Source organism: Euphorbia lathyris, chromosome 4, assembly GCF_963576675.1.
Source record: "Euphorbia lathyris chromosome 4, ddEupLath1.1, whole genome shotgun sequence".
NCBI lineage: Eukaryota > Viridiplantae > Streptophyta > Magnoliopsida > Malpighiales > Euphorbiaceae > Euphorbia > Euphorbia lathyris.
Window position 1 is genome coordinate 8,428,853 of NC_088913.1, and position 14,380 is coordinate 8,443,232.

Here is a 14,380-nt window from a genome sequence, read left to right on the forward strand (position 1 = left end):
TGCCACGTTTTTCTCAGTAACATAGGACTGATAGCAAAATAATACGTGGTTCTTGGCGGATGTCAACGGCTCAGTCTTGAAGGGATGAACACACACACCCATCATAAGGTCAAAATCAATCATAGCTCTTTCAACACGGGTCGGAGTCCAAGAGTCGAGAGGAGAGGCGACAAGCTTACTGAGATTGGCACGAGCATCACTCAAAGAATCATCAATAGGCAAGGATGAGTCAGCCACGGCGTTAGGCGGTACTTTCAAAAACGAAAAATCCAAACCAGCAAAAGGATTATCAGCCTTAAGACCGACAGGAACTAATGGAGGACGCACTAGAGCTGATTCCTGCCATATTCACAAATGACATTTCAATCAAACAATATTACTCAAGCATCCCAAACATAGTTCATAAAGTAACGGAGTCACAAATCATACAAACCTGAGACAATGGTGCGGCAATCAATCGGTTTAAAGAAGAGGCAGAAGGAAGATGTGTTCGTGCTGGAAGTTGCAATGGAGTCATGTCCACCTCAGCCGAGCTATCCTCAAGAGACAGAGTTCTAATCGAAGAAGTCACGTTCCAACGTGCCCCTAGTTGATCCAGCGCTCCATCCTCAAAATCAAAGTATAAGGCTTCGTCAGAATCAATTCTCTCTCCTGGTCTCACAGAAGGGCCTGCCGTAGTAGGTACCTGCCCTCCCCCATCCAACATGATTGCTTTGCCTTTGCCTTTGCCTGTTTCGTTTATCTCAAGAGCATTCGGGACCAGAAGAGTCAGATTGTTATCCTTTCCCGAGCTACCGCTCGAATCTAAAAAAAAAAAAAAAAAAAACAAAATGAATAAAATGTATATGTATATAAAATGTACATACAAGACAAAATAAAAAGAGCTTACCAACGGGTGGAATACACTGCTGAAAAACGGTGTCCCACCAAGCATCAAACGAAGGTCGATCCGACCCAAGCAGAAGTGGTCCCTGATCATATCCCGCATCCAGAACCGCAGCAGCTATATCTTCATCACTAGCTCCATACCGCTGAGAAGAGGTAGGAAATGGGAGTGGCCCTGGAATAGCTTGGAAAAATCCTAATTGACGTGCCCAAAGACAAGGTGCATACAAAGTCAGACCAGGATTTGATGATCTCGAGGTTCTAGTTCGGTTCACCCCGTGGTGTAACCGACGTGTTGCACACACCGTCATCCACCATTCAGTACCTTCATGGGGGGCAGGAGACAAGTAAGAAAGCGCCCAGGATGGTAGACATGAATTACTCTTATTCCAAAAGAGAAACAACTCATTATGAGGGGATGGTACTAAAGTACGAAGAAATCTCACAACCACACCAACGGCCAAACTCGAAGAGCTATAGCAAAGGTCTACACCAAGATGATCTGAAACCCCCACTGATGAAACAGTAGCCAAATGAGGGAAGTAGATAAAAACCCACAGTTGTAACAACCACAAGCCACCCCGAGGTTTTACAAATGGTCTGCCCTCAACCGTAAGAGCTAGACGGTGGAAGGTTGAAGCTAACAACATGGTGCCAAGAGCTAAACGACGGCCTGAAGCCAAAGCCTTAGCAATAATCAATATTTCAGCGGTAGGCCTAAGACCCAACGGCTCAAAAATGTAATTGCTAAGCATCATCCACAGGAAATGCACATGATCCTCATCATCCAACTCCGCCTTATCCAATTTCTTCTTAATTATTTTGGCATACGTCCCAGCCTCTTTAGATAAGATGGCTTGCACTCCAGGGAATGTGTGTGTATATACACAACTTGGGACTTCCTCTCCAATAATGGGCAACCCCGTCAAAGCAACCACATCACGTAAAGTGATAGACATAGGACCCAGCGGGAGAATCAATGAGTTGCATATCGGTGACCAATAATTCAAAACTCCTTCAAGAACATTCACACAAGGAGTAATTTCATGACGCGTCAAACGAACGAAATCCCTGATGCCAACCTGGTCCCAAACACTAGCATACCTCAATCCTAAACAATCTACAAGGTCATTCCACCCAGTGTAACAACGAGGGAATACCAGACCTTTCTTATTCGCAGGGAATTGATAAGTTTCCCTATGAAGGGCTAATTCGGTAGCACTACTCATGGGATAAGGGGGCAAAGGCGAGTTATTCATAGCAACAGGGCTAATTGTAAAGACACTGTCCTGAAATCGAAAGTACAGACACAATCAATCAAAGCCTATGGAGGCTACCTTCAAAAACATGATCATGAAATTACAAAAATTACCTCCTGCAAGCCAAGGGTTATGCCTAGGCGAGAATCAGCGCGAATGGTGTCAAAATATGAGTCCGCAGCTGTGACAGACAGATGTAAATTTCAGCAATACAATTCCATCTCCACGTAATAGCTCTAAAATTCTTATGTTTTATTCCAATTCAATTTATTTTCTCATAAAATGTGATTCTACACACACAAAAGGAAAAGAAAAATCAAAAAGAAAGAAATAAAGAAGAAAAATAGATTGCATACCCATGCTTGAGAGACTGAGAGCTTGATTCTGAGTGTTCTTGAGTTTGAGGAAAAGAAAATGGCAGAAACAAAGATAACAAAAAAAAGAAAAGAAGAGTTGTAGATTGATTAAGATAGAGAGTTCCAAGGAATTCAAATTCTAAAATCCTACAGGATTCTTCTCTCTATTATCTTAAAAAAAAAATATTTAATAAAACTTCTTTTGTACATAAATTTTATTATTACTAATTCATTTATGCACAAAAGAGGGGGGCTATTGTTGGCCCAAAAAATAAAATAATTATTTTTATGTATATGAAAAGCTTGGGTTATGTTTTTAGGATATAGTTTATATTTTCTAGAAAATAATATACGTGTAAGCTAACCTGCAACCCATGAGAGAGTCCGGCACCACGCGGGGCGTGTCCTCAATACGCAGGGCGTAAACAAGGCGTCCGGAGAAATCAACGTCAAAAACTCAAATACGCAGCGCGTCCTTCACGTTACGCGGGGCGTACTTTCTTACGCGGGACGTACTTACCAATACGTCATGCGTGAGACGCATCCGCAGAGTGTTCCAAGATCAGAAGCTCCAATACGCAGGGCGTACTCCTTTACGCGGGACGTGACACCAGAGACGCCATGCGTAGAAATCAACAAGAAACGCACAAGGCCCAGTATCCGCCAATACGCAGGGTGTAGTAGGACATACGCAGGGCGTATCGTCTCGTCCGGAAGCAGTCAACGGCAGTTGAGGAAGTTAAGTTAGTTGGTTAGAGTTAGTTGGAGTTAGTTGAGTTATTTGGTGATGAAAAGACCAAAATACCCTAATACCTCTAACTAATTACCAAAACGCCACTTAAAAAACTATAAATAGACCCCATCCCCTACACTAAAACACACACTCAACACACAACAAAACCCCTTTCTCAAGCTCCAATGCTTAATCTTTAGTTTTGCTCCGTAGTTCTTAGTTCTTAAGTTCTTTTGTTCTTATTTCTTCAAGTTCTTCAAGTTCTTCCTTTCGTTCTTCATTTTTCTTAGCTTCAATCCCTCATTTAGCTTCCTTTAGCCTTAATTCAAATTCCAATAGCCTTCCTTCCAAGTTTCTCAATTCAATTTAGCATTCCTAAGCTGTTACTCTGCTCAATTTTCAATTAGAATTCCATTTTCCAAAGTAATTTTCCAAATTCGTCCAATCATTTTCAAAGCCCGTTTTCGTCCATTTAACTTCATTTTCTGCTTTCGATCCCTTCGACAAAGTTGTTCCTGACTTCCCGAAGTTCAATCTACACTATTTACTTGTCCAATTCCGAATTCTTAACCATTCCAACCAAGCTCCCAAAGTCAAAGTTTAAATCTGCCCCATTTGCCTACCAACGTTTAGTCATTGCACAAAGCACATACCGTACGGGCCCGATCGGTGGCAGCTCTCCGAGGACCTCACACCTACGCCAAAATTCAACTTCAATCCGAGATAGCTATTGTGGCTCCGAGTTTGTTGTTGAATTCCAATTTATTTTAATTGCATTTCAATTCCTTTTATTTGATTTGCTCTTCCATTTTCAATTGAATTAGCTATATGTTTAGTATAGAAGTTCTTCAATTGTAATTCATTTTTAATTTATGCTTACCTCAAACACATGTATTCAAACCTTGATTTACATCAATAAAATACCGATTTTTCACCAAATTTCGTGTCAATTTCGCACTTTAAATTCCTTTATTTTCTCGTCTTCAATTTACCCGCATTAGCTTAAATAAAACAATTTATCTAGCAAAGTTTCTATAACGGCGCTAGAGACCCAAGAGGGACTTTTTCAATCCTTGCGTCCCTCGCCAATCGTTTCGTTTAGAATTCAAGTTTTGGCGCGTAAATTCCATAAACTTAACCATTTCAATTGAGAAGTAATCTTCTCTGGCACGCCCGCACCCTAACCACACGTGACAAGGTTGAAATTAGCATATTCGCAAAATATCGCTAACACTAATATTATTTAGGTTTTAAATAACCCAAATAATTAATATAAGCCCTTTATTTTTTTAAACTTAAAAGAGGCCCAATTGATTTTTTTAAAGAGTTAATTACAAGTAGATGCGTAGTGGTTACATGGATTTGCAGATGAGTACCTGTGAAATTTTTGTTTACAAACACAACAATGTTGTTGTAAAATTTTACATTTTTTTCCACTTTGCCAAATTTGGCCGATAACGACCTCAAAAAGAAAATTTTAAAGAATTAAAACTTTTTAGTATATCACATTTACCATATTAAAAAAATTTGAAAACATCATTTTTTTAGTTCTCTCTTTAAACATTAACTTTCTCTCTCATAAAAAACAATACCTAAATGACCTTAAACCTAAAAAGTTGAAGAATTAAAGTTGCTTAAAATAACATTTAACGCTTAAAAAAATTCATTTCGAGGTTGCAAATCGACGAAACTACAAAGCATCTATATGTAAGTGACCCTTTTTAAAAATAGGTTGATGGTTAATTTAAGAGTTAAACTCATATTTAGTTTTAATGCATCCACAAATTTATCATTTTATGCATTGTTTGGTAACATTTTATGCATTGTTTGGTAACATTTTGCCCTTGAAATATTTCCATAAGTGACATTTAACCCGTTTTGCATGAAAAATTAATCGATTTATTAATTTCTTTACCAAATGACATAATTTTTGACACGTGATATATACAAGTGGCGGTTGATTTAATTTTTTCCACGATATATAGATTTAATAACATATCATATTTTCTCTTACCTTTTTTTTCTTCCTTAAGCTTGATATTTCTTAGCATTGCAAATATTTTGCTCTTCAGAATGTTTTCTATTACTCATTTTTATGCATTGGTTTCCAAGAAAAATTTTATATTCAATTAATTCAGATGGTATTATTAAAAGTTACAAACCGAAAGTCATATCTTTTATTTTTCATTTCAATTTTTTAATCTCAAGAAATATATCTAATCTAAATTCAGAAAATAAATAAACATTATTTGTTATCTTTTAATAATAACAATAAGATGATTAGATAAATAAATAACAAACACCATAAAGGATTAAGTCCTTATATGCACGTATTGGGCCATTCAATAACAGTTTGAATGATTAACAAAGCCAACTCTGATAGCTCGTTGATTGTGAAAATTAAAGATTAATAACTTAATCTTCGAAACCGCATAAATTCAAAAGCTCTTAGTCCGAAAAAAAATAAATAAAAGATGACTTATACTTAAAACCCTCAAAGGTAAGGGTTTAATAATGTTTTAGTCATCGGCCCTGTTTGGGAATTAGCTGTTAGCTATTAGCTGATTACATTAGCTGCTATGATTAGCTGATTTGACTAGCTGTTTGTGTAGACATGTTTGATAAAAATTAGCTGATTGATAATAGCGGTTTGTGCATTGGCGACCGAGGATTTGGTGTCCCATCACTACAAGAAAAAGGGGATTTAATGATGGGAAAAATCATCACTAAAAGTCTAGTTCCACTCATTAAAAGTTTTTAATGAGCGGAATTTTCCCCTTGAGAAAGCCCTTCTTACTAAAAGTATTAATGAGCGGAATCATAACTTACAATGAGTGGACATTTACCCTTATTAAAAACTATATAATGATTCAAAATACGCTCATTAGAAGCATTTATAGTGATTAAAAATACGCTCATTAGAAGTATTTATAATGATTAAAAATCGTCTAATTAAAAATATTTATAATGATTTGGATTGAACGGAGCTACTCTAAATTAGATATATTCAAGTCTCAAACAAATTAAAATAACATCAAACTTTTAAATAAAAACACATAGATAACCAATTCCAAATGAAACCATATCATTAATAATAAGGCATATCATAGATTGAAGGTATAATTTTTACACTTGAGCAAATAAGGTATAATCACATTCAAAGTATTGGGATCTCCTACGAAATGAAATCAGAATTTTATTATACTACCCATTAAATAGTCAAAGTAAAGAAATCTACAAAGAATAGAGCTAAATACCAAAAACATTGTGCATATCTGCAAAAAGATGATGTCTATGGGTTCACCTATGGTTGATTGCAACTCCGAGTGGGCATCCAAGGTCGAAGAGGACGGAGACTCGGCTCTTCCATCAATAGGTTCGCCTATGGTTCTAATTACAAATGTTTTCACATAAAACACCTGATTGTAAAAGGTATTACGTTAGACGCCAGAACTATATATGAATTTGCTGCATTTAAATGTATCTACATAGTTATCATATATAATTTTTCTTCTCGTTCAGATAGCTAAAGTTTTCTCAATCAGATATATGCCGCTCAAGTTTCCCTGTGCAGCTGTAATTAACAATAGTAAACTACTTTAATGACCGAGCGATATATACTCTTTCCAATTACTAACCTTTTGAATAATATAAATAAATAGCAGAATAGAAGCATTGAATATCCACTAACACAATGAGAAGAAAGAATAGACAAAAAAAAAAAATTTAAGAGTCCAACTTACTAGGCCACAACCGAGGAGATGAATATCAGTATAATCACGAGTTCTTGTGTAATATTGCAAATTAATTTGAAAGGAATTTGTCCACTGCAGAAATTAGAAACAGAGTGTATAGTTATACAGTAAAATTTGCCATCAATTAACTTTCTCTTCCGACTTCAACTTAATTGTATTTTTTTGCTCTTATTTAGATGGATTACACAAACAAAAATGCATGGAGACACAAACTTATCACCAACTTAGAAAAGGCTTTTAAAGTTAATAAACTACAGTACATCACCAAGGGAAATATTATATTGCATTAATCAACAAAATTTCTCAAATATTCCAATCAATCAATTCAATAACTCAAATTGCCAAATCAGAATTCTAACCTTAAATAACAATAATTCACACCAATCACTAAGTTCGAATATCCAATGGCAAACTAAATTAATTGAAGCGTAACGAATTGCAAAAAGATATTCACTGCTAGAATCTGCAGGACAGCCATTCTTACTGCTATTAACTTGTAAATCCTTCTTCAATTAAGTGGATACAGACACTGCACACTAGGCATTTAAGTATTAATTAGACACCTAATAATGTTGATTGAATTTACAATAAAAACTTGGATTAAAGACTCAATTTCTCAGATGAAACTACCTTAGCTTGTGGAAATATTCCAAATGATGAAGAACGCCGTAGAAAGAAGAACATAACAAGTGATATACTAAAAAAATTTGTGCATCAAAAGTAAAACCTAAAATTTCAATAACACCAACTAACAGACTAAAAATAGAAAAACAAGTGTATCAAATATTTCTATTGGAAAAATAGAGAATCCAGTACTAAAAGAAGTTAAATTCAGCAGAAGATTATAATAATTTCATGTACATTATCTATATAATAATATTTGAAGCATTTAAGAGCTATAAAATGTAATCCAAGTACCTTAGCTTTAGACAACTTAGACCAAGAGAGAAAAAAGCGTGGACAAAGGTGCAGCAATCAAAGTTAGAGCTAAGGATCCAATAAAGAGACCAGGTGGGTTCGATAATCCAAGTGAGATCGGGCCCTCGTCTCTCACGAAATACGCTCTCAAAATCTGCTAAAGAGAAATTTAGAAAATTATTCACAACTCGAATTCAAATATCCAAAAAGAATTAGAGAAAGTCAAACATTAACAGCAATTACGAAGAATAAACGAGAGGAAGAGTGAAGCAGAGCCGGGACTGTGAACTATTCTTTAGGAGGAACCACTTGACAGCTACATCGAATCAATTGAGTTCTCTATTATTTAAATGACACGTATACACCAGTTTCATGGAGAAAAACAGAGGATCGTCTATCTAAGGACAAGACTTGCCAATTCAAAATCGTTAATATGCCTTACACTTCTTCAAACAAGAACTAAAGTTACACATGGACTATTGAGCATGGTGTGCCTTCTGCTACGTACTTCGTATGTGTCTATGCTTTCAACTTTGATAAACATGAGGTTGCTTATGGTCAGAATACATATACTCATGAAACAGAAAAACTCTTGGAGGTCAAGGCCATCATCGGCCGTCATGTCTCCGTTGATATGGCCTCTGTTTGCTTCAGTGCTTTCTCTGTCATACCCTTGTTTGTGTTTTTCTTTATTGAGAAAAGAAAGGCCAGGCTCAGTGAAAGCAAGTGAAATCAAGAGGAAAGGACTATGTGCACCCATTTGACACACTAGTATGGTTTGCTTCTCATTCATTTTACAGTGTCTGTATTAGGAATTTTCTATGCCAAACTTAGTATTCAAGTATGAAATGGTACTATACTCTTCCTAGTTTTATTCAAATAATAATTCTTCTAATTAGTGAAATAAAAGGCAAGTTATAAGAGTGAAGAATAAAAGTGTTTAAAATTACTGTCTTTCTCCTCATATACAAATTAAAATAAATTTCACTATATCAATAGAAGTATATCCAATCAGGACAAGGGAATTGATATTAATTTGCGGGGAAATTATTAATTCTTCTCAATTCTCATCATTGGAAAAGTTTAATTCATCCTACAGAGTCATTCCAAGACACAGACAAGATTGAAATTCAGTCCTAATGCCTATCTGTGCAATTGAAATTCATGAAAACTTTTACAAAGTAAAACATATTTCAGAGAAACCCACCCATATAACGATGCTTCTCTTTGTACTGCACAAGAGGGTTCAAGTAATTAATTCAAAGCCCCAAAATTGAAAGATTGTATCTGTAAAATTGTTCAAACAAACATATTGTTAGCAAAAGTCTAACAAAGTCGAACAAAAAAAAAGGAAAGCAAGCATAGGAAAAACAGAACCACACAAATTAGGTTTTCCAATAGATCTGCAAATAAACACATAAGGAGATATGAATAACGACATTTACACAAATAAACAATGAAATAGCCTAACTTCTACTTAATTTGCAAACTAGAGAAACTCTGATTTTGAGGAAAAGAGTACCCAGGGCAACAATCTCAAACAAAATGGAGCTTACCGATTCTTGTTCCAGTCGATTGTGGGGTTTGTCAAATTGACCGAAATATGAAAATAGTGGTGGACGAGGATGGTTCCTAGAGCTAATCGGTATAAGAGAATGATTTCCAGAGCTAATGAAAGAGAGAGGCGAGAGAGAGGGAGAGAGCGGTAGTTTCGTGGAGCACAGAGGTGGACTGCAGTTAGGTTTTGTTTGGGTGGGAATGTATGCCGCTCAAAAAGTTAGCACCTATAATGAGCGTAACATTAGAAAATTGAGTAAAGTTAAGTTTTTTAAGACTAATAGTTAACAGTTTTTATTTCCACCCATTAAAAGTATAAAAAGTATGCTTTTAATGAGCGATTTTCTCCCCACTCATTATTTTTTCCTCACTATTGTTTGTTTTTCTTGTAGTGCAGAAATCAAACTGTCAATAATCATATATGCTTTCCTTTCTGTCTACTCAACTTCTAATCTACTTTCTTTCAGACTTCTAGTTGAAATTGCAATGACATACTAAATTGGAATAACAACATTAAAGACGGAATTTTACTTGTTGCTACATAGTAATGGGAACAGAACAAGAAATCAGACTTATATAGTTAGTTGTATACAAGGTTTTCTTAAGAGTGTAATATTTTTAAAATAATATCTAAAGTACATTTGATTTAACCATTCAGTACCAAATTAAAAATAATGCTCACCTACAAACCATTTAAACATTTTACATAGAGTACTAATTGAAAAAATGACATGAAGAAAAAGTTTAACAATCAACATCCAAACAGTCATTAAAACATTAACATCATTACCAAATGTCAACAAAATCAAGTCCAATTTAGTTTATAAAAGCAAGTTACTAATGAACCACAAAAACCTCTAAAATCGTCAATATTTACTTTCTGAGTATAACCTCAATAATGGTATTTTTAGAACATCTTCGCAACCTCATCAATCGTTTTTCTAATGCTTTGAGCTCAAAAGTGGTTACATGATCTTCAAATTCTAACACCATCTTCTCTAACACTTTTGCATTCTTGAGTAGAAATTCAATAAAGATTAACAAATCCTTATCTGGACAACCAGTGATCTTTATAGTCTTTAGATGTGATGACAAACAATAAAAGACATTCCTATTGAAATTCCAGTAGTTGTCTCCAAAATTGGTCAGCTGAAGGAAATTACAATATTCCTAGAGATAAAAGAGAAGAAAAGGTTAGGACAAGGTACTTAATATATGGAAAACTAGTGACATTTTCTATCGTTACATTTTCTTTATAAACATAAAATTGAGGAAACTCATAGAATGGTTAAACCATTTATTCCACAATGATTATTGAATTAAATTTGACATTTAGAAGGTTCAAAAAATTACCCGATTATAGTGTGATACATTAATAACTAATTTCTCAAGCACATGTGAACTACTAAGTACACATGCAATTCCAAATTTGGCATTCATCATAGTAGGATAATTCAAAGTCAAGCTTTTGATGTTTAACACCGGTAAAAAGAGATCTCTCATGTAAGCTAAACTTGATAGAACCTGAAAGCATAATGTGGAAAAGAAAATTCAAAAAAAAATATATTGCAATAATTCATTTTAAAATTTAAAAATATTACACCTATTCATATAAAAAAAGGATGCAATGTTTTTTTATTCTTTATAAAAGTTAGCTTGATAAAGTATCTCCCAAGTTCTAGCTCTTTGATATGTTGAAGCTGATGAAGAATGTCTTTAATCCAAGTTTTAAGCTCCAGATCGTGAAACCCCGGATCATAAAAATCAATAGTAGCATAAAGTGAAGATGACAAATTCAGTAATTTAGCATTTCTAACTCGTCCCAAACTACAAAGAATAATCAGTTTTTCAAGCTTTGGACATGAAATTACAACATCAGAAAAGTGTCCTATAACCAATCTTTTCAAAGATTCAGAAGCAATAACCAGCCATGAAATCCCATCACAGTTGATTAAAGATTTGGAAACAATAATCAGCTTATCAGACTCAGAAAAACTTTCAATCAATTCTAAGGATTTGAGCAACGGACTACCAGAAAGAATATGTTCCATTGCTTGATCAGGCAACTTACAAGAAACCATAGCAAATTCTGTGAGGCATTCCCAATTTACCATTCCATTAGGCATAAAAGTACAATTTCGGGTTGTTAATTTAACAAGTGAAGCATTGTTGAAAAGGAATTCCCGCAATTCACTTAAAGTCGAGTGTATTTCTCTTCACCAGACTGAAAACCCAATTGGTACAATGGTCCCAGTCCACATGGAACACAAACCTCTAGCAGATTTAAAAAAAACATTAGCCAAGTTGGTGAGCATACATCGAAGTCTAAAGTAACTAGAACACAATGTCTCACGCATTGTCAATTTTTGATACACTCACCATAAACCGATCAAATTCTGTACTGCAGATAGCCATTACCTGATCTAATTCTAAAGGTTACTTGTTCCTGCCTCTAAATAAAAGAAATAGCAATGCTTTTAATCTAATGGAATTTAATATAGCAAGCAATAGAAAAAAAAATCAAGTGACTAATGAATGCAATGACCAGAAACATGCTTAAAACCAATGAACATATCCGATAAATTAATTCCTTCCCTTAAGGAAACCATATTTAAAACCCGGCAGCAAATGAATAGTTCAGAATTTCGAAGACAAAACTATTTACTGTAATGAAATTTCATAAATATAAGAAGAGTATTAACATTTTAGTCACATCTGTTTCCAAAAAGACTTATAAAAGGTCTCCCGATGATGGCATTGTAGGTAAGTGGGATGTCCACCACTACCCACTCGGCAATGCACTCCACCTCGTTGCCGTTGCGGGCCAAGATTGTTGGGAGGGAAATGATCCCTTTGACCGGGACCTCGATCTCGGACAGCTCCACCAAAGGAAAGGTTCCCGCTCGTAGGGCACTGCTGACGCCCTTCATTAGTGCTGTAGAGGTGATCAGATTTACCGAGCTTCGACTTCAGGTAACTCTCCATTCATAATTGATAGACATCATCCTTCTTCTACCCGGACTATTTACTTTCTTTACCCTGTATTTATGCGACGAAAAACACTTGCTCTTCTGTGTTGCACCTCAGTTTCGAACTTAAAGGACTTGCCGAACTTTGAAGTATACTTGCTTGGTTTTTGTCCAACAGTGCATGAAAAGATCTCAGGAGCTGAAGAACATGACAAACTTAAGCTGATTTCGATATGCTTTCAAACATGTCTTCATCGGATCTGCTACAAGCCTTTGCTGCATATTCATTGGTTAAGTTAGACCTATGGACTGATAGTGATAGCAAAAAGAAAAACCGTAGACAATACCAAATGTCAGGGAGCCTGATACGGATTGAAAGCGATAAATGGAGGTTTTAGTCGTAAACCAACAAAGATGTTCTTCTCAAGCTTAACTTGAAGGAGTGAATCCCGATAACAAGGTATAACCTTAATTCTCAAAGAGAAATGATATTTGATTGATTAAAAAGTTTCATATCCTTACAAAATGAGGGTTTAAATACAACCTCTAAAAGATAAGCAAAGGACAGGTACTACCCCTACTAGGGTTACAATATAGTTAATAATAAGAGAGTAAGATAGGTAATGCGCCCAGACAACAGGTACAGAGGTGCAGGTACGGAATGTCAGATTGTCTGTTGGTCGACTTCCTGAGGAAGTAATCTTGGCGATCCGCCCATGCTCATATGTGGATACGCCTTCTGGCGTACTCCTAGATCCGCCTTGCTCGCATGTCTTGGGGATCCGCCCTTCTAGGTGCATCCTCTGTGAGCTTGATTCTTGAAGACCCGCTAGAGTCCGTGCGATCAGTGTGGCCAGTTCGGATGTCCGCATCATTCTCTCCTTCTTTAAAAGAGTCTGGCACTGATTCGTTTTTGTTGAGCTCTAAAGGACCATCCGATTTCCATGGGCTAAGGTCACGGATGTTGAACGCTGGTGAGACTTTGCCAAGCCAGTTTGGCAATGCTATATGATAGGCATTGGCGTTGACCTTTTTGGTGATTTTATATGGCCCATACCTCCTAGGCCGAAGTTTGCTGCTTGCGGTGTTGGCGAGCCTCTCCTTGCCCAAATATACCATGACCTCATCTCCAACTTCAAACTGTAGGTCCCTGCGGTGCTCATCCGCCTTAGCCTTTAACTTCTGATTTCTATCCTCAAGAGTCTCCCTTACCTCTTGGTGCATCTGCATATAGTCCTGGGCCAGCTGGTTGGCAGCCACATTTCCCTTTGGAAGGTATGCTATATCAAGGGCATGGTTTGGGGTCTTTGTGTATACTACCTCAAATGGTGATCTCCCGGTTCCCGAATGTACAGAGCCGTTGTAGGCGAACTCAGCTTGGGCTAGAACCACATCCCACATCCGGGGCTTATCCTTGCACTTGCTACGCAGTAAGTTTCCCAGAGTTCTATTGACCGCTTTTGTCTGTCCGTCTGTCTGAGGGTGGGCAGTGGTACTAAACTTCAGAGAAGTATCAAAAAGAGCCCACAAGGTCCGCTAGAAGTGACTCAGAAACTTCGTGTCACGATCTGAGACAATACTCTTTGGTACGCCATGTAGTCTGACGACCTCCTTGAAGAACAGTTTAGCAGTTGCCGATGCATCATTGGTTTTTCGGCATGGTATGAAGTGTGCCATTTTTGAGAATCGGTCAACAACCACAAAGATGGAATCCATGCCCCTCTGAGTTCTGGGTAACTCTAGGACAAAATCCATGGATAGATCCTCCCATATAGTTTCTGGTACAGGTAGTGGTAGTTGCAAACCAACATTAGTGGGGTGTCCCTTGACGGTCTGGCAGATATAGCATCGTTCTACTAGGTACGCCACATCTCTCCTCATCTTGGGCCAGAAAAAATGGGAACTTACTGCTTCATAGGTCTTGTTTCGCCCAAAATGTCCCCCCAGG

General features: G+C 36.5%; 1 long non-coding RNA gene across 1 annotated transcript; it reads right to left on the minus strand.

Moving 5' to 3' along the window:
- Positions 1-7,658: 7,658 nt before the first annotated feature.
- Positions 7,659-9,679, minus strand: LOC136227690 (uncharacterized). Its single transcript, XR_010688183.1, has 3 exons — positions 9,463-9,679; positions 9,114-9,193; positions 7,659-8,060 (listed from the first exon to the last, which is right to left on the minus strand). It is a non-coding gene; the product is annotated as an uncharacterized lncRNA (long non-coding RNA).
- Between the last annotated feature and the right edge of the window lie 4,701 nt (positions 9,680-14,380).